This window comes from Trichosurus vulpecula, chromosome 4, assembly GCF_011100635.1.
Source record: "Trichosurus vulpecula isolate mTriVul1 chromosome 4, mTriVul1.pri, whole genome shotgun sequence".
In the NCBI taxonomy this organism is placed as follows: domain Eukaryota; kingdom Metazoa; phylum Chordata; class Mammalia; order Diprotodontia; family Phalangeridae; genus Trichosurus; species Trichosurus vulpecula.
In genome coordinates this window covers 44854011-44874045 of record NC_050576.1, presented here as the reverse complement: position 1 = coordinate 44874045, position 20035 = coordinate 44854011, and the positions used below count along the sequence as shown (strand labels likewise).

The 20035-nt window shown below is 39.5% G+C and overlaps 1 protein-coding gene across 1 annotated transcript in view; it reads right to left on the bottom strand.

The window, feature by feature from the left end:
• Positions 1-20035, bottom strand: part of SYDE2 (synapse defective Rho GTPase homolog 2) — a 109865-nt gene that overhangs the window by 80691 nt on the left and 9139 nt on the right. The window lies entirely within an intron of this gene.

Here is a 20035-nt window from a genome sequence, read left to right as displayed (position 1 = left end):
CCATCCCTACAATTCTCAGGGACTTCAGTAACTAAATCCATTAAAACTACAGAATAAAGCATAAATCAAAAAAGTCCAAAAGTCTGACTTTGAAACAACAGTTTGGGGCTTATAAATATCTGTCTCTATGTTCATTCTCAACATTTAATAACATTTTAAGACTGCCTTCAACTCCTGTAATCTTTAACAGAATTTCATATACTTGGAGGGTATTGTACTTAGGCCCTTAAGATATTGTCAATATGGGATAAAGAGTATAAAATTACATGACTCGTGACAACTGCAGTCCATAACTCATTTTACATTTTTTGGAAGTGTCTTACAATCAAAATCTGATTTAGCTAGACACATTATTTAAACTAATAGTCCTTCTGAAAAATCACTGTAAGTGATACTACAGACATGCTTCTACTTGTACAACATTCCAAAGAAATACACCAAGAAAATAGAGCTCCTATCATCCCACATTTAAGCAAGCTGAAACTTCCACTGATAGCAAATATTTAATAGATATAATAAAAAAATTCCTTGTAAACACCTAGTGCAATTCATTTTAATAAAACTTCAAGTTTCAAAAGCTGGAAACCTATATACACACCGATCACAACTACAAATAAGTTACAAAGAAACTACCCCAAACTTTAATCTTAGAACTACTTAGCTGTATCCTTTAATATCACCAGGATTTTTCATATTTTTATACGTAAGGATAAGCAGCAGCCTGAGCCTTCCAAGGCTCTCAACCCTTGCCCTAGAATCTCCACCTTGGTCTCTGCTCTCCCCACCTCCAGGGGGTGAAGTTCCCTCCCCAGGTAATCTAACTAGTGGCTAAGAGCTGAGAAAGTTCTCCCTGCTACTACCAACAGGGTGAGATGATATTCAAGGGTCCTAAGCCAGAGACCTGAATTTTCATAGCAATGTTACATATGGTGATAAGACTTTATACTGTTTGATATCAATGTACTTCAAGTACGTTAAATGTGTTCCTGACATTCCCCAACTGGAATTTGAAATGCATTTTCCCCATTAAACGACATAATAAATATGCATAGTTCCACTATACAATACTTCAAAAATCTGTGAATTTTCAGGTATTCAGGTTTTTTTTTTTATTCCATAAACACATATTGTAACCTATCTACAAATTAAAAAATGGTCTTCAGGGGACAGAGCCAAGATGGCAGCTGGAAAGCAGGGACTTGCTTAAGCTCTCCCCCAAATCCCTCCAAACACCTGTAAAAAATGGCTCTGAACAAATTCTAGAGCTGTGGAACCCACGCAATAGCTGAGGGAAAGAGGTCTCCAGCCCAGGAGAACCTGGATGGTTGCCGGGAAGGGTCTACAGCACGGTGCTGGGAGCAGAGCGCAGCGCAGGCCATGCGAGGACAGACCAGAGCTGGAGTCAGCCAGCAGAACTGGCCCTAGGGCCATGAATCATTGAGCTGTGACAGTTACCAGACTTCTCAACCCACAAACGCCAAAGACCAGGTTAGGGGGAAACTGCCGGATCGAGTTGAGACCGGTCCAGCCACCAGCCCTGGGGGTGTCGGAGGTGGTGCAACATTGGCGGTGGCAGCAGCAGGAAGCTCCTGAGGCTGCTTCCAGAGCTCCAGCATTAGCTGCTTCCCGAGTCCCTGGCTCACAAGGTGGGAGGAATCTAGCAGTGGATCAAAGAGGGAGTGCAAGGAGCGCTTTGTGGGAACAAAGGAAGGTTCTCTTGCTGTGCCCTGCTCAGTTCTGTATTGCAGTCCTGGTTGGCGATTATTGGGGGAGGAGGAGCACTGCTGTGACAGAGGCAGGGGTGACAATGGAGTAGAAGAAGGTCAGAAAACAACAGTGTTTGGACCCTAAAGCTTGGGACAAAGTACTCTCTACTCTACAAGCAGTCATGCACTGACAAAAAGCTCAAGGGTCAAGTACTTGGTTGGGAACATGAACAGGCAACATAAATGAACTCAGACCCAAACTCAAACTCTAGATTCCTTTTTTGGTGACAAAGAAGATCAAAACATACAGCCAGAAGAAGTCAACAAAGCGAAAGAGCCTACATCGAAAGCCTCCAAGAAAAATATGAATTGGGATCAGGCCATAGAAGAGCTCAAAAAATATTTGGAAAAGCAAGTAAGAGAAGTAGAGGAAAAATTGGGAAGAGAAATGAGAGAGATGCAAGAAAACCATGAAAAACAAGTCAATGACTTGCTAAAGGAGACCCTCCCCCCCAAAATACTGAAGAAAATACCACCTTAAAGAATAGACTAATCCAAATGTCAAAAGAGCTCCAAAAAGCCAATGAGGAAAAGAATGCCTTGAAGGGCATAATTGGCCAAATGGAAAAGGAGGTCCAAAAGACCACTGAAGAAAATAACAACTTAAAAATCAGACTGGAGCAAGTAGAAGCTAGTGACTTGACGAGAAATCAAGGTATCATAAAACAGAATCAAAGGAATGAAAAAATGGAAGACAATATGAAATATTTCATTGGAAAAACCACTGACCTGGAAAACAGATGCAGGAGAGATCATTTAAAAATTAGTGGACTACCTGAAAGCCATGATCAAAAAAAAGAGCCTAGACATCATCTTTCAAGAAATTGTGAAGGAAAACTGCCCTGATATTCTAGAACCAGAGGGTAAAATAGAAATTGAAAGAATCCACCGATCACCTTCTGAAAAAGATCCCAAAAAGAAAACTCCTAGGAATATTGTCACCAAACTCCAGAGCTCCCAGATCAAGGGGAAATACTGCAAGCAGCCAGAAAGAAACAATTTGAATACTGTGGAAATACAATCAGGATAACACAAGATCTAGCAGCTTCTACATTAACGGATCGAAGGGCTTGGATTATGATATTCTGGAGGTCAAAGAAGCTAGGATTAAAACCAAGCAAAACTGAGTATAACGCACCAAGGCAAAATATGGATTTTCAATAAAATAGAGGACTTTCAAGCTTTCTCAATGAAAAGACCAGAGCTGAATAGAAAATCGCACTTTCAAATCAAGAGAAGCATGAAAAGGTAAATGAGAAAGAGAATTCATAAGGGACTTACTAAAGTTGAACTGTTATGTTTACATTCCTACACAGAAAGATGAGACCTTTCTCAGTATTACGGTAGCTGAAGATATTCCCTATTTATACACAGATATTCCCTATTTATAGACAGAGGGCACAGGGTGAGTTGAATATGAAGGGATAATATCTAAAAGAAATAAAAAAATTTAAGGGGTGAGAGAGGAATATACTGAGAGAGGGAGAAAGGGAGAGATAGAATGGGGTAAATTATCTCACATAAAAGTGGCAAGAAAAAGCAGTTCTGTTGGAAGGGAAGAGGGGGCAAGTGAGGGGGAATGGGTGAATCTTGCTCTCATTGGATTCAACTTGAGAAGGGAATAACATACACACTCAACTGGGTATCTTATTTCACAGGAAAGTAAGGGAAAGGGGATAAAAAAGGGGGAATGATAGAAGGGAGGGCAGATAGGGGGAGGAGGTAATCAAAAACAAACACTTTTGAAAAGGGACAGGGTCAAGGGAGAAAACTGAATAAAGGGGGACAGGATAGGATGGAAGGAAATATAGTTAGCCTTTCACAACATGATTATTATGGAAGTGTTTTACATAATGATACACATGTGACCTATGTTGAATTGCTTGCCTTCCTAGGGAGGGTGGGTGGGAAGGGAAGAGGGGAGAGAATTTGGAATGCAAAGTTGTAAAAGCAGATGCTCAAAAAAAAGTTGTCTTTTCATGCAGCTGGGAAACAGGATATATAGGGAATGGGGCATAGAAATCAATCCTGCCCTATAAGAAAGTAAGGGGAAAGAGGATGGGGGTGGGGGAGTGGGGTGACAGAAGGGAGGGCTGACTGGGGAATGAGGCAATCAGAATATATGCCATCTTGGAATGGGGGGGAGGGTAGAAATGGGGAGAAAATTTGTAACCCAAAATCTTGTGGAAACCAATGTTGAAAACTAAAACATTAAATAAAAATGATAAATTTTTTTTAAAAATGGCCTTCAAGAATTGGCTGTGGCTGAAAAATTCACCTTACAGCCAACCTCACACTAAGCTTCACCAAACTTAACTAAGTTGATTATCAAACATAAAACATACGGTCACCAAGCCAATCATGGGAATCTTTACAGTTAGAGAAATTAGATTGTGAACACCTCTAATCTAGGGCATGATTTTCTTTTGCCTTTCTTTGTATCTTCTGCACTTAGCACAGTGCCCAATACATAGTAGGTATTCAGAAAATGTTTAACTGGATTGATTGATCAATAGGACCTACCCAGAGTGCTTGTGTTCCTCTGACACAGCCTTTGACAATGGATGAATCCACACCACAACGACAGATCACTATATTATGTTAGAGTTTTTGAAGTTAGCCTAGAAACATTGCCACCTTGTACAGCATTATTCTTATGCAGGAAATGCATTTTATTATTGTGCTATAAAAAAAGGAACATGAAGGGAAAAAAAGGAAAGAAACTTGAGAAGATGTGAATTGATGTAGGATGAAACGAGGAGAACCAGAAGAATAAGTCACAAAATGACCACAATAATACAAAAGAACAAAAAAACAAAGTTGAAAGACTTCAACATTTTTATTCTTTTTTTTTTTTTTTGCCAAAGGAGACATTCAATACATTGATATAATAATAGCAAATATAACACAACATGGAGTAAGTTATGGTCTCCCAAAAAATCCACTTTTGATACTTCTAAAATATTCCCAGATATTTACTAAGAAGATATTGCAAGAACCGAATCACAAAACTCTGAAGTTGGGAGCCCACTCTTCTCTTCTGCCTCACCCTCACAGGACGGTAGACTCAAATGTTCCCTCTTTAAGCGCAGGAACTGTCTTTCCTTCTGATATTTGTATACCCAGTGCTTAACACAGTACTTGGCACCTAGCAGGCATTTAATAAATGTTTACTGACTACTGACACTACTAATCATTCCCCAACCAAATTCACTTCTGGATGCGGCATACTCGATCAAGTAATTGTTCCTTTGCTTGCAGGATGTGGTGTCTCAGCTGCAGGGTTGATTCACTGTCCAGCTGAGTCCAGCAGGCCACTCCAGCTGCTGGACTTCTGGTGGCTCTTCTGATCTTTCAAAGTTCACCAGGTTGTAATCTGGTCCATTTCATCTTTGATACTTTTCATGCTCCTCTTAATTCTTGTGTTTGAAAGTCAAATTTTCTATTCAGCTCTGCTCTTTTCATTGAGAAAGCTTGAAAGTCCTCTATTTTATTGAAAGTCCATATTTTGCCTTGGAGCATGATACTCAGTTTTGCTGGGTAGGTAATTCTTGGTTTTAATCCTAGCTCCTTTGACCTCCGGAATATCATATTCCAAGCCCTTCGATCCCTTAATGTAGAAGCTGCTAGATCTTGTGTTATCCTGATTATGTTTCCACAATATTGAAATTGTTTCTTTCTGGCTGCTTGCAGTATCTTCTCCTTGATCTGGGAGCTCTGGAGTTTGGCAACAATATTCCTAGGAGTTTTCTTTTTGGGATCTATTTCAGGAGGCAATCGGTGGAGTCTTTCAATTTCTATTTTACCCTCTGGTTCTAGAATATCAGGGCAGTTTTCCTTCACAATTTCTTGAAAGATGATATCTAGGCTCTTTTTTTTGATCATGGCTTTCAGGTAGTCCAATAATTTTTAAATGATCTCTCCTGGATCTATTTTCCAGGTCAGTGGTTTTTCCAATGAGATATTTCACATTTTCTCCCATTTTTTCATTCCTTTGATTCTGTTTTATAATATCTTGATTTCTCATCAAGTCACTAGCTTCTACTTGCTTCAATCTCATTTTTAAGGTAGTATTTTCTTCAGTGGTCTTTTGGACCTCCTTTTCCATTTGGCTAATTCTGCCTTTCAAGGCATTCTTCTCCTCATTGGCTGTTTGGAGCTCTTTTGCCATTTGAGTTAGCCTATTTTTTAAGTTGTTGTTTTCTTCAGTATTTTGGGGGGGAGGGTCTCCTTTAGCAAGTCATTGACTTGTTTTTCATGGTTTTCTTGCATCATTCTCATTTCTCTTCCCTATTTTTCCTTCACTTCTCTAACTTGCTTTTCCAAATCCTTTTTGAGCTCTTCCATGGCCTGAGACCAGTTCATGTTTTTTGTGGAGGCTTTTGATGTAGGCTCTTTGACTTTGTTGACTTCTTCTGGCTGTATGTTTTGGTCTTCTTTGTCACCAAAGAACGATTCCGAAGTCTGAGTCTGAATCTGAGTCCATTTTCACTGCCTGGCCATGTTCCCAGCCTTGACCCTTGAGTTTTTCGTTGGGGTATGACTGCTTATAGAGTATAGAGTACTTTGTTCCAAGCTTGAGCGCCTGCGCTGTTGTTTTCACCGCTATTTCTGCACAGCAAGCTCTGCCATACCAGTGCTCCTCCTCTCCCAAGAACCACCAACCTGGACAGGACTCAGATCTTAAGCAGGCTCTGCACTCCCACTGGGATCTGCCACTTAATTCCTCCCACCAGGTGGGCCTGGGGCCTGAAGCAACTGCAGCTGTAGTTCTGCAGCTGCACCACCTCTTCTGCCCCCAGGGCAGTGGCCAAACCAGGAACTCCTTTCACTCTGTCCCCACAGATTTTCCTACTAACCTTCTCTGTTGTCTTTGGTGTTTGTGGGTTGAGAAGTCTGGTAACTGCCACAGCTTATTGATTCAGGGCACTAGGGCCTTTTCCACCTGGCTCCTGGTCTGATTGGTCCAGGCGCAGCCCATGCTAGGCTCTGCTCTGCTCTGCTCCCAGCTCCATGCTCGATAGACCTTACCCAGCAACCATCCAGGTTGTCCTAGGCTGCAGCCCTGCTTCCCTTTGCTACTTCGTGGGTTCTGCAGTTCTAGAATTTGTTCAGAGCCATTTTTATGGGTGTTTGGAGGGTCCTGGGGGAAAGCTTTAGGCGGGTCCCTGCTTTCCAGCCACTATCTTGGCTTTGTCCCCAACTTCAACATTCTAATCAATGTAGTAACCAACCATGACTTCAGAAATAATTAAACATGCCTCCTGCCTATTAGGAGACAAGGGACGAACTTGAGTTGCAGAATAAGACATGAAATTTTAGACATGGCCAATATAATATGTTGATTTGTTTTGCTTGGCTATACTTATTTGTGATAAAAGTAGGCTTTTATTTGAGAAAGAAGAGAATTAGTGGCTACTGACAGAGAGGCAAAAAAGAAAGAAAGAAAAGTGCATTAATAAAGCATTTTTTAAAAATCCTGAGAAGAAAGCCAAATAATTCAGAAAGGGACACAAATAAATAAAGCAATTTGCTACTACTTTGTTAAGTTTAATATATGCCTATAATTTAAAAAAATGTAATTGTTTAAAAGAAAAGGATAGAGGTTTGGCATTTTAAACCAAACAAGTGAATTACAGACTTTTGTAGTACAATTAATTTGTAAACTATGGGCGTGCCGAAACTTGTTAATGAGGATGACCAACTCTGAATCATCTGTGTATCTTCCACCTAACATCACTAATTCAGTCCATGAAAATAAGACATTCAGTGAATAACTGCAGGCAAAATAAGGTTAGTTAGTTCCACAATAGGTAAGTTAGCACCACTGAAGGCTAAACACTAGCTCTGACAGCTACAGGGTATTCCTAAAGTCTGGACACAGACAAAAATGCATATTTTCAAGAAATGACTGAAATTTTCAACAACATTTTATTTAATTGCAATATTAATAAATAACATCTTCAATATGATTTCCATCATTTATGATGCAAAGTTTGATGCGCTTTGCAAGATTCACGTGAACTCAATGCAATAACTCAATAACTCCACAATTCTGTCAATTTTAGCACATTCACTCTTAGAATATGAATATGAAATCATATGATGTTATTTGAAATTGAAGGTATTATTTGTTAATATTCCAATTAAATAAAATGTTGTTGAAAATTTCAATCATTTCATTTCTTGAAAATATGCATTTTTTCCTATGTGTCCAGACTTTAGGAACACACCCTGTAATAACCAGTCAATGACTATCTCAGCTAGTCAGCCAAATGTTACAGCATATGTATGATACTACTGTGAAATAACATTGATTGATGCATTATACAGATTATACCTATACATGGATAACCCACTACTAAGCTCTCATCTGACTGTTTCTCCACCTTACACTTCCAAAGCATACCTTCTCACCGTCTCCATTTCATACATACATACATACATACACACACACACACACACACACACACACACACACATATATATATATATTCTTTCACTATTTTTGGCTGTACAATTATTTTTTGCCTTCCTTCATATCTTAGTGCTGTTTACTGGTGCTAAACTAACTCAAGGTATCAGAAGAAACATAGGAAACTGTTTTATTTCACCATTCCCTGTATCCAAGTTTTTTCTAAAGCCTATCTTTCCTTTTTTGTCTCTTATGACTATAAATCTCTATGCCTACGACTTCAAAGTCTATGCATTCAAACTTTTCCAATCCTTATTCCAGCCTAAGATCTAGTCCCTCATTACTAACTGCCTCCCCCAGCATATCCCAAAGGCAATTCAAACTCAGTACTTAAATAATCATTATCTTTCTACTTAAAAGGCCCTTGCTCCAAATTTTCCTATTCTCCCATCAAAATCACCTCTATCCTTCCAGTCACATACACACACACACCCCATCCTAACTTTCATTCAGGCCCTTGTCACGTCTGGCCTACTGCAGCAGCCTCCTAACTGGGCTCCCTGCCTCCCATTCCCTTGCTCTCTACACCAGCCTCCACAGCTGCCAAATGGATATTCCTGAATCAGCAAGTCCAGTCACATCCATCCTCTGTTGAAAAACCTCTAGTGTCTCCCAACTGTACCTAGGAACCAGCAAAACACTGGCACATTTACAGTCTGGCCCCCGGATTCTTTACAGGATAGTTATTTACATTACTTCCTTGCCCACCCTTATCAGCCAAACTAGTCTGCCTGTCCTTTTCACCATATGACATTTCCTCACTGCCCTCTGTGCCTACTCCACAGACTGTGGCCTCCTCCACCTCCCCACGCCCCTTGCCCACACACACACTTGAAACACTTTCTCTTCTCACCTTCACCTGTTAGACTGCCAAATATCCTTCAAGGCTCAATTCAAGTCTCATCCTACTACTAAGAGACTTTTCCAGTTTCCTCTAGTTGTTAGCATGGCCCTCCTCCAGTTGCTCTGTAAGCATTTCATATATATTTTGTATTTACTTTTAAGTTATTTTTCCCTCAGTAGAACATAAGCTTCTTGAGGCAAGGAACTGTTGTGTTTTTGTGTTTGTAGCCCTCCCCAACCACCCACCCCCAACCTAGCACAGGAGCTGGCACACAGATGACTAAATTTTGTTAATTTGCATGACAAGGAAAACTGCAAATTGTTTCCTAAAGAATATTAATAATAAAATAAGTAAATAACATGATCAAATCTATACCCCACGGAGTGTACAAAAAAAGAAACGCAGAAGTAGTGCTTTGTAGGTTTATGTTGAAAGGAAAGAAAATCTCTTCTTTAGTGGAGGAACCAATGAGGAGAAATTCTATTCTAATTTCTGATTCTCACTAACAGTGGAAATGATGGGAACCTGGGGAGGAAGGGGCAGGGATGGGCCCCCCCCCCCCAGGGAGAAATGATCACATCAAAGAGTTAATGAAAAAGGAGAAAAAAGCAATCAATTGTCTAATTGATTTAGATCACAGCTTTTGGAACAGGGCTCAGAAGAAAAGAAAGGCAGGATCTCATGGACTAAAATTCTACACAGGAGGGATGAGAAGATCCCAAAGATGAAAGCCTGAGAAAACAAAGAGTAACAGTTCTAATGAGGCAAAAGTACAGTTGTCAAATTAATATGTTTGCACTCTCTTTCTCACCCCCTTCTTCCCCTTCTCTCCCTCCCCTACTCCCATCTCTTTTTGTGTCACTCCCTCCCTCTCCCCCAGTACTGCCCACAGAGGAGGTTGCCATCTCTTCACCGTCAACATGCCAGCCCTCAGAGTCTCTGTGAAGCCGAAAAATAGCTAAAAGAACAAAAAAGTTCATCAGACACCAGTTAGAAAACTATGTCAAGATCAAGCAAAACTGGCATATATCAAAAGACATTTATTTACAACATGGTATGATGATTAGCAGTAAAAAGACAAAACATATAACATGATGGATTCTGACAATTTTGGGTACACAGTATCAAAGGGACAGAAGCATTCCAGATGTGCAACAAATCTTAACAGAGATTATTCACAATGTTTCCTCTAAGAAACAGAAAACTACAGAGAAAGCCAATGAGCAGACCCATCAAGATCATCAATCCAAATGCTGATTCCTTGAGGGGTGAAGAAAATTAATAAGCTGCTTTGGCACGTCTTTATTTGTGTTAAACAACACCTCAGATTACCAAAGAAAAAAGAAAAAGGGCAGTTGTCTAAAGATATATTGATATGGAGATTGACTACAAACTCCCTAGGTTATATTTTTTAAAAGATATATAGAGGAGGAAAAAAAGCAAAGGCAGGCAGTAAAGGGTGAGTACAAAAGTATGACAGGATCCCAAGAGAATAGGTGGGGAAGGGGGGGGGGGGGGGGAAGGAGGAGGGTGAAAAAAAACATCACTGAGGAAGCTAAGGCAAAAAAAAGAGGTAGATATTGTTTGTTGTTTCCAAGATATACTGTGGTTAAAGAGAGAAGCAAAGTGGGCAAGGAACTACTCTGGATATTCACAACTGAAGAAAAAGAAAAGCCAGAGATACTCAGTTTTTCTTTTGGTTATTTTTTTCCTACCAAAGAGAAGGATCTTTGCACTAGGAATGTGAAGACAACAATGTAGGGTGGTAAGAGACTGGGACAATGGAGGTCTGAGTCAACAATGTGCTAAGGCAGCAGAGAAAGCTAATGAGGTCTTGAGTTTCTTGAAGAAAGGTCTAATACCTAGAATTAACAAGGTGATGCTCCTGCTGTACTCTGCCCCAGTCAGACCAATGGCCTCAAAATGTTTTCACAACTAACATCTCATCCTGATAAGCTACCCTTGCAAAAGAGAAAGGGCAAAGATTCCAACCATATTTTTGAGAAACTGAGTCAAGGAGAGATCAAAAGAAATTTTGCCCAATGTCTAATAAATTTTGCCCAATGTCTAACAGTCATTACCAGGTTTAAGTCTTTAGACTGTATTCTCCAACTTTCAATGAGGAAGCTAGGTGGCACAATGCACAGAGTGCTGAGCCTGAAGTAGGGAAGACTTGAATTCAAATCCAGCCTTAAACACTTAATAGCTATGTGACCCTGGGCAAGTCACTTAACCTGTTTGCCTCATTGCCTCAACTGTAAATTAGGGACAATAATCACACCTACTTTACTGGGTTGTTGTGAAGATATGAACTGACGTAATGTTTGTAAAGCCCTTAGCACACGGCCTGGAACATAGTAGGTACTATATAAATGCTACTATTACTATTATTATAATCCATACACTTCTTTTAAAAATTAGTGATTCGCAAAACTTTCCAGGTCAAGATCACTAATGCCCTATGTCTCTCCTCCACCAAAACAAAAGCTAAATATCTGATCCAAGTGCTTTTCAAAGAAAAAAAAGCAAAACCAGACTGGAAATAGTTTCTAAGGAAAAGAGAGGCTTAAGCTTAAGAAGTCAGGCAAAAATGGAATACAGACTGCTAATTGAAGACAGCAGTGAGTGAGAAGATGAAATAAGTCTCTTTGTAGCTCTGGAAGATAAGGAATCAGACCAGAAGGAATGCAATGATCAGAATTCTTGAGGAAAGAGGAAGAGAAAAGGATTTGTATCACTAAAAATTTTCAACTCTAATTTTAAGAAAATCTACTCTTCTGAGTTCCAATCCCAGATCACCAACAGCCTATTGGGCCTAAATATCTCACAAACATCTGAAAAGCCACATCTCTGAAAAGAGAACATTATCTTCTCCTCCAACCCAGTTTCTTCTTTTCCCTTCCTTCTTTCCTCTTTGTTGAAAGCAATACCACCCCTTCTAGTCACTCAGGGTCATAACTTTAAAATCATCCTGGATATTTCATTCTCTCTCACCTTCCAGATCCAATCAGTTATCAAGTCTACCCTATTCTATCTAAACATTCCCTGCATCCATTCTTTTCTCTGTACTAACACGCCACCATCCCATTCCAGGTCCTCATCACCCCTCACCTAGTTTAGTGGTCTCCAAATTTTTCTGATTGTGTGCCCTATCAGAAATATATGTGCGTGTTTACACACATACATATGTGCAGGGGAACTGGCAAGACTTGGTGACTGGATACGGAAGGTGAAAGAGTGAAATATCAAGGACGATTTTGAAGTAATGAACCTGGGTGACTAGAAAGGTGGTAATTTCAACAAAGACAGGGAAAGTAGGAAGAGAGAGGAAGAAACTGGGTGGGGGGAGGGGAAGATAATGAGTTCTCTTTCAGAGATGTTGCCTTTCAGCTGTCTGGAGTTAGTAAGTTCTTAGTCAACTCAGCCAATGGCTACCGCCCCACAAAAGAGCCCACCCTTCATGGGGTGGGAGATGAAGGAGGGGAAAAATGTGTGATTTTCCCAATGGCACATGTACAGCTATGGTTGCCCAGGCAGCGGTTAGATTTTAACTAGGAGAATATTAGGAGCTTTCATAGCTGAAGGAAGAAGCAGAATGGGAGGAATGTTGAGGAATCGGATATGGTAAGTTGTGTAGGAGACAAGTCCAACAATGGCTATTTCAGGAAAAATAGATTGTGACCCATCTTAGAAGCCTCTGACCAATCACACAATCACACACCCTTTAGGGTTAAGTCCTACAGTAGATCCTACTTTGGAGATTACTGACTTCTATTAACAATCCTAATAGGACTACTTATTTTCAGTTTTCCCCTCCCCAATCTATGTGTTACATAGCTACCAAAATGGTCTTCCTAAAGCATGAGTCCAACCATGTTACTCAAGAAACATCAATGGTTCCCTTTTGCTTCTAAGATAAAAGGCAAACTCATCCATTTAACATTTAAAATTCTCTACAACTTAGCTTTACCGTACTACCTTTCCAGTACTATTATACATTACTGAGCCCGTTTCCCCTTCATGAATTCTCCAGCTTCAAGGTCTCTCTTCAACCAGCCTGTTCTGCATGCCTGGAATATACTCTCTCCTCATCTCTTCAAATCCCTAGGTTCCTTCAAGACTTAGCTCTTGATTTTCCAATAGCTTCCTGATGCCCTTGGTTATAAGTACTTGCTCCCCAAATTATCAAGTATATATTTATCTGTTTATAGCTTATAAATTCCCAGTGGGGTCTAAACTCCCTAAAGGCAGGGACTATTTTACATTTGTATTACCCCTCATCTAGCACAATGCCTTGCACACAGAAGATTGTTAGTGAATGCTTGTTGGGACTGATTTGGATTAGAAGACCATGCTGACCTTTTTATTACTTGTTACAATTTTTTTTCTATTATGTACAACTTGCTATTTCTTTTAAATATATAATAAAGTTAGCAAGTAAATTTCTTTTTTCTTCCCTCCCCCCCCCACAGTTTATATGTACTTAGGCATTATAATTCATAAAACAATCATGTAGATAGATATCTGTAACCAAACACACTTAGTTACATTTTAATCATTAAAAATGCAAAATAAATCTAGCAGTTGCTTTTATGTTTATGTCTGAGTAATGGGTACCAATTAAAACTTACTTATAAATGTAAGATAGCTGGCAAATAGATTCATAATTCCTAAGTAATCTTAAGACTTGATGCAACACGATAATACTTATAACTATGCATAATAACTTTAAATTTCTGAAATAATCTTCTCAATTAGGAACAAATTAGCCCATGCATAATTATTAAATACATAACTACATAAAATGATTACTAGCACACTACTACTACTACTAAAAGATCATAACATTTTTTTAAAACAATCACCAATTTGATTATTCTCAAAAGCCTTCAAAGCCCTTCTCTAATGTCTCATTCCAATATAAGGATGACTCTGGATTGTCAAAGGCTATGACAGTGGGACACAAGCTCTAACAGGTTCTACCACCTTAGAATACTACAAGTATGGTGCTGACAACAGCCAATGTCTCTTGTCCAAGGACCAGCCTAAGTTGGAGGAGACACTTAACACCAACATGCTGATCAATAGATGGTTACTTCTTTTGCATGGTAACCCATGAAACAGAAAAATACAAAATGCCCCTTCAGTTCAATGCAGCCCCCACTAACACTTGGAAGTGACTGTGGAATAGTAGCAAAGATTCTTACCAATTACAGTTTTTATAAACTTATTTATGTCCTTATTCAATGATCAGTAAGTTGATATTCTGCTTCAGAAACTGAATCATATGAAGACTGACATTCTTACTATAAATTAAACCAGAAGATATAAGAAAATATAGTTAAATAGAAGACTATCTCAAAGTTTATCCTTAGAGAAGAAAATAAAGGAACTGGCTGAACTGGTTTTATCATTTGGCCCAAAGCAAAAAGGAACAATTTCATAAGACCCTTGGTTATCTTACCTTGCTGTGCTCATAACTACAATAAGCAAAAAGACCACAATGACAATAACTGAAATGGATGCCAGTATTTGTTGCAGAAGATGATACAGAGAAATTGTACAAAGAAAAGATTCTACAAATCAACATTTACACTGATAGTGACTTCAATGAAAAGGATTAAGAAACAAAAGAAGCCAAAGGCTAGACCTGTACACCATGAATACTTTAAGAAGAGAGTAGGAAGGCTCTAGACATGCCAAGCACTGACTAACACCATCAAATAAAAAAAATTGACTACATTTTAACAGACAGCAAACAGCTAGCAACCATTGTAGGGAATCAAAGATGCTGAAAAACATGAAAAAGGAAAAGGAAAAGTCATTAGCCTGGACTATCACCATTTCTGAAAGATTAACCAAAAATTAAGCAATCATCAAAATGAGAAAACAAAAAGGGACCAGAAACCTCCGGACTGTAGCAGATACTTGATTCTCCTTGCTAAATGGAAAGAAATGGATAGTGGAAGATTTTAAGTGGTTATCGAGGCCTGGCATGAGAGTGAACCAAGCCAGTTCATTCCAAGAGCATTTTCAGATGGAAATTAAAAGACAACAAATAAAAGAAAAAAGGAAGCCGATTTATCACCATTTCTATAAGAAACTAATTTTATCTTCAGTAACAGTTGAACAAAGGAAGATGTGTTCCTTTGCACAGGCTGTCCTCCATAACTAGAATGTATGCCCCTCCTCATCTCCACTTCTAAGAATGCCTCCCCTCCTTCCAAGTTCATCTAAAGGGCCACATTCTACATGAGATCTTTACTATTGCTTCTCCCTGCAAATGCCCCTTACTCCCCATTACAGCTATCTTGTATTTACTTCAAGTAAATTTTATATTTACTTGCATTTGTACACTTTGTTACCTTTAGTAAAATGCAAGCTCCTTGAAGACAAGGATGTGTTCTTTTTGCCTCTCTATTATCCCCAGCTCCTAGCGCAGTGTCTGGTATAACTTAGTTGCTTAATAAATGCTTGTGGACTGATTGGTTGTTTTGGATTCTAACTCAGTCTCCAACGTGATATAGAAGAAGCAGTCATGATAGGCAAGAAACCCATAAAGCAATGTAATAATGGAAATCTATCTCATACCAAACAGTAGAAAGAATGGATAATTTATCAGTCTAAAACAGGGTTCCAGAGTGGTCAAGGGATAACGAAAACAATACATTACATCAATTTCTTATTGAGAAGGTAGTCAGACTCCATGGTAATCAGGAGAAAAGAAGAGATCGAATCAGCCACATGGATTCTAAGGAGAATCTACTCCCCAGCTGTACAGAGAATGTCTGAGTAAGTTAACAATACGTAAACAATGCTGAGGAATGAATTCCTCCTATGAGAAAGAAAATGGATGCTGTTACCCTCCAAGTCAGCCAAGTCTGTCTCAGGCCAAGGGGGATTTCTTTTTAGACACAGGAGGACTGGGTATAGGGGCAGCCCATTTCTTGCCTAATACTACAGTTGCAGACATATCTAGGGAATAGAAAGGACTCAAAAAGCTTAGAGACAGATATAATCAGCCTTGGCCATCCACAAACCCAGGATTGTAACCATATATTGATAGAAGTAAAGATGTTGACAGTCAGCCTGGGCCATACACAAGTTCTGCATTCCATGGATACAAGAAGCCTATTATCAATCAATCAGCATGCATTTATTAGGCATCTACTATGTACCAGGAACTAAACACTGGAGACACAAAAAAAGAAGCAAAACAGGTGCTGCCCTTAAAAAATTTACCTCACAAATAAAGGAAATAACATGTACATAAATAAGTGTATAGAGAATATCTATAAAATAACCAAAAGGTCATGTTGAGAGGGAGAGTTGTTGTTTGTCCTTCATTCTTGAAAAGGACCATGACATCAGGAAGATGATGCCATGACTTGCAAGTGAACTGGATTTAAGTGAGGGAGGGGTGTGTAAAGTCACCAGCCTCACTCTCTCCTCCGGAGCCATCTGGGTCTACTGGCAAGATATATATATCAGGACAATTGGAGATGGCCTCCAGAGGGAGAGTACTAACAGCTGTAGGGAACAGAAGAGGCTTCTTATGGAAGGGAGTACTTGAGCTGAGTCTTAAAAGAAACCAGGGGTTCCAAGACTGAGGATGAAGAAGGAGTACATTCCAGGCATTGAGGGACCACCAGTGCATAGGAACATAGACGAAGAGATGGAGACTCCTGGGTCTCCATGACAAGCAGGACAGTATGGATATACTGCAGCATGCGTTGAGCGGGGCGTGATGAATAAGAAGACTGGAAGCATACATAGTAAGAGAACAGGTTGTAAAGAGCTTTAAATAGCAAACAGAGTTTATACTTAATCCTAGAGGTAACAGAGAACCACTGAAATTTACTGAGGTAAAGCAGTGATATTGTCAGACTTGTGGTTTAGGAAAATCACTCTGGCAGCTGTGTCCCTTCTTCCTAATTTCCATATTACTGTCTAGGGTACCATTATCTTCCCAGTCACCCAAACTCATATTGTAGGTATCCTTCTTGACCATTCATTCATTCTCTTACCCCTTCATATCCAATCAGTTGTTAAATCCTGTCATTTCTACCTTCATACTATCTTTTCTGTTTATACTTCTCTCCTCTGACACTGTGACCACCCTGATGCATGAGCTCATCATTTTATGCCTGGACTGCTGAAATAGCCTGCTGGTTGATACCCTTGCCTCAAGGTTCTCCCCACTCCAATCCATCCTCTATACTCAGCTATCTGATCTTCTTAAAATGCACATCTCATCATATCACACACACACACATCCCCAATTCAATAAATTCCAGTCATTTCATATTACATCAAGGACCAAATATTAAATTCTTTGGCTTTTAAAGACCTTTATAACCTAGTCCCTTCTTATTGTTCCAGTCTTCTTATACTTTACTTCTCTCCACGTAAGGATGTGAAAGACTTGGGTATGTTTGTAGGCAGAAACAAAGGCACAAGTAGATAGGGTGAGATGGAATTCTGTAGGATAGAGATGACTGGCAATATGGTAGAGAATATGCTGGGGGCAATATGCAAGGGAACACAGGAAGAAATGGGACCAAAAAGTATGTGTACAACTGGAGAATAGATTAACAAATTATGGCATACGGATATAATGGAATACTATTTCACCATAAGAAAAGATGACAAAAATGGCTTCATAGAAAACCTGGGTAGACTTGTATGAATTGTTATAGAATGAAGTAAGCAGAACCAGGGGAATAAGTCATACCACAACAATGCCATCATAAAAAAATATAACTTTGAAAAACGTCAATCAATTAAATAGCTAACCACATTTTCACATATGTGATGAGGAAGCCTGATACCCACCCTCCTGGTAAAGAAGTGATGGCCCCAATAGTGAGGACAGTACGTACCTTTGCCAGATACTGCTAACATGATCATTTGTTTTGCTTGACTATACATATTTGTTACAAGTGTTATTTTTCTTTTTCTTTCTTTTTCATTGGAGAGAGTGGAAGGAATGGAGGGGAAACTAGTGATAAGGCTGCCCAAAAAAGAAATGAAGATCACTGAAGCACTTTTTAGAAATGCACAGAATTGACCAGAAGGAAGGTCAGAAGGACACAGCTACCAAAACAGTTTTGAAAGCTACTGATGAATTGATAGTATACTAGAAAGGAAAAACAAACTGTACTTAATAGAGATTTGCAGTTTTATGGACATTCCTTTTGCTGCTGTACTTTATGCGTGTGGTTAAGCCTCTGCTGTGAGGGCTGCTCATCCACTTTTGGTGTGTACCTTTCACCCAACTTTCACTTGGGGCTCCAAGAAGCTGAAGCATGTACAGCAACCATGCCCCAGCAAAACCATCTCAGCAGCTGAGCTAAACAAGAGTGAGTGACAGGCCTAAATCTGTCGGTGATTTTAGGGGAATATCTACCCTTAGCATTTGAAGACCTTCCCCAGTGGAATGGATGGATGAGAACAACTTGTCCCAACAGCCATGAAGGCAGCTGAAGCGGATGCTGTGGAGTGCTGAGAGGTTGGTCCAGACATCAAAGACGCCAAGGTCATCCACTGCATCCAAGGCATCAACAGTTATCTTGACTTTTGTCTTGCCACTGGATTTCAGTGATTCTGGAAGAGAGAATGAGGCTGAGGACTTTGTGCAACTCTGACTAACTTAAATCCAATTTATGCTTTAGTCAAGACATCACCTGAGATGTCATTGGTCCTCTTCAAAAATTAAGGACAAACAACATGCAGAAATTCTTATATTTGATATTTGTTAAGTTCAGAATTTTAAATTTTTAAGTTGTATTCAAAAAGTACCAATGGAGAAATTGGCCTTCATGGGAAGGGCCGTGGCTTCAGAGACTAAAAGAGGAAAGAATGGGGATGCTGCCCAGGGATTGTGAGATAAGGAAGGAGAAGATGGAGTGAAAGTTGGATAGCTCTGATGTTCTTGGTAAAGGAAGAGGTGAGACCCTGAGCTGAAAACCTAGGAAAGGAGGCTGCTGTGGTAGGTCTGAAGAAAGAAAAGGTTTGTAACAGACATTGTGACTGGGATGGAGAATCAATGTAGAAATGGTCAAAATACTGTCTTGCTTGTAGTGAGGGACCAAATGATATAAGATAACATAGATTTGCAATGAATAACTCAGTTTCTTTACTTCTTCCAGCTCCATTTAGCATCATGTGAGGAGTAGTAGAGGAGAATGGTAGGTATAATACAAGGTTGGGGTTTAGCAAAATATGGACAGGCGATAGGATAAGGGATCAAGGGATTCAAGAGCAGAGAAAGAAAAAGAGCAATGGTGATGTCCTGGGAAAGTACTGAAAGATTAAAAATCATGCAAGGATAAAGAACAGGTTTAGGTGGCATAAGGAAAGGTTAAATGATCAAAGATTATGATTGGATAAAAGAAACTTCAGTGTTGCTAATCATGGAAACAGAATATTTATGGTCAATGGCAACATTGAGGGTGTAACCATCCTTGTGAACAGCTAAGATGGAGAGGTTCATGGTAGTTTTGCAGACTCAGAAACTGTGGGGTTAGGGGAATATCAACATGTATGCTGACTTTCATTCCCAGTAAAAGCCCATGAGTTGGAGTGTAAAGAACAACTATCTATCGGCTAGGCACTGAACTAAGTAATAAAGGAGGGAGATGTCCTGAGGATCAGTAAATAACTAGCCACTAAGCTCCAGATTAGGTAGAAAAGAGGTTGCTGAGGGAGAGGGAGAAACTAGAAGTGCCAAAAAGGAGCAAGGGATATTCTGACTTTATCACCAGGACTAATAAGTCAGAGCATATAACAGGAGCAACAAGTACGGGAAAGGATGGCCAATAGTATCCAGTAGGAACCAGGTCTCAGTGAGTACCAGAAGATAGTGAGAAGTCATCTGACATTTGGGGGAGTTTGCTAATTACAGAGTGGTCATTTGAGAGGGTACAGTGGAAAGGGTGGGCTGATAAA